At 35.2% G+C, this 1,025-nt stretch overlaps 1 protein-coding gene across 1 annotated transcript in view; it reads left to right on the top strand.

Annotated features, from left to right (window-relative positions):
* Nucleotides 1-1,025, top strand: part of LOC119581619 (AP-1 complex subunit sigma-2-like) — a gene marked incomplete in the record, with an annotated part of 18,906 nt that overhangs the window by 15,999 nt on the left and 1,882 nt on the right.

The raw sequence follows: 1,025 nt of genomic DNA, 5'->3' as shown, positions 1-1,025 counted from the left end.
TGTCTTAAAGTTAAAAGCATGAGAATGCGGATATGACTTGTGCAGAGACTGTTTTAAAGATTGGATTAGATATTTCGTGCATGACTTTATTCTTCTGTAGCTTCTTCCTTTTATTTCTAATTCTTTTATGGGTATATTTCACACAAGTGTCAGTCAGATTGAAATTGGCCAGTCAAATCTGTGCTACAATTTGGTGAGAGCAAAAAAGGATAACTGAAAACAAGGAAAACCAATTGGCTTGAGGATTGGAGTTAGCATTGGGCCTGCAGTGAAGTATACTTTATGTTAATTACTTTAAAGTTGATTAGTAATGTAGAGAGTTTGTTGAGGCATCTATTTGCAATACTTATATTGACAGTTTGCGATAAAATCACGAGTGTAAATCCACATTTTATGTTACCCTGTAACTGTTATTAAATACATGCATGAAGCAAAATTTGGCCCTTATTTCATAGATCCTTAGGGGTTACCAGATGTACCATAAACCTTTGCTGTAGCCTAACCGCATGCTAATGATTTTGTGTAAAGTATAAGAAGTGCCGATGTCTGACCAGCATGATATGCCTTTGTGTGAATGTTGTTAACCACAGTTGAAGCCAACACCTACAACGTATTGTTGAGGTGCTTGCATTTTATGAGTCTTGTGGTTGAGTGGAAGATACATCATAGAACAGTTCATGTTGATATAGCAGTGTTAGGGCTGTATTCAGAAGTCCCTACAGTTGCTAGCCAGAAGAACTTCCCCTAAACTACAGCATTGATATTTTTGGCTGCTGCCCGTTATTGTTATGAACCTTTAATTTACGCATTTTGCTTCTTGAATGTTTCCTATTATGCTTGTCTAATATGAGAAAACAAGCAATATATGCTGAAAGGAATGCACTTGAGAATTTAGATCACTGATTCCCAAAGTGTTAGTATTTTGGTTTTAATTCAGGTTCATATGTATGTTTTGAAACATTATTTGAGATCATTAAATGATAGATCAGAGATCAAATAGAATATTACCAGAAGTAGAACCATAG

This window comes from Penaeus monodon, chromosome 15 (genome assembly GCF_015228065.2).
Source record: "Penaeus monodon isolate SGIC_2016 chromosome 15, NSTDA_Pmon_1, whole genome shotgun sequence".
In the NCBI taxonomy this organism is placed as follows: domain Eukaryota; kingdom Metazoa; phylum Arthropoda; class Malacostraca; order Decapoda; family Penaeidae; genus Penaeus; species Penaeus monodon.
This window is presented reverse-complemented; position numbering and strand designations above follow the sequence as displayed.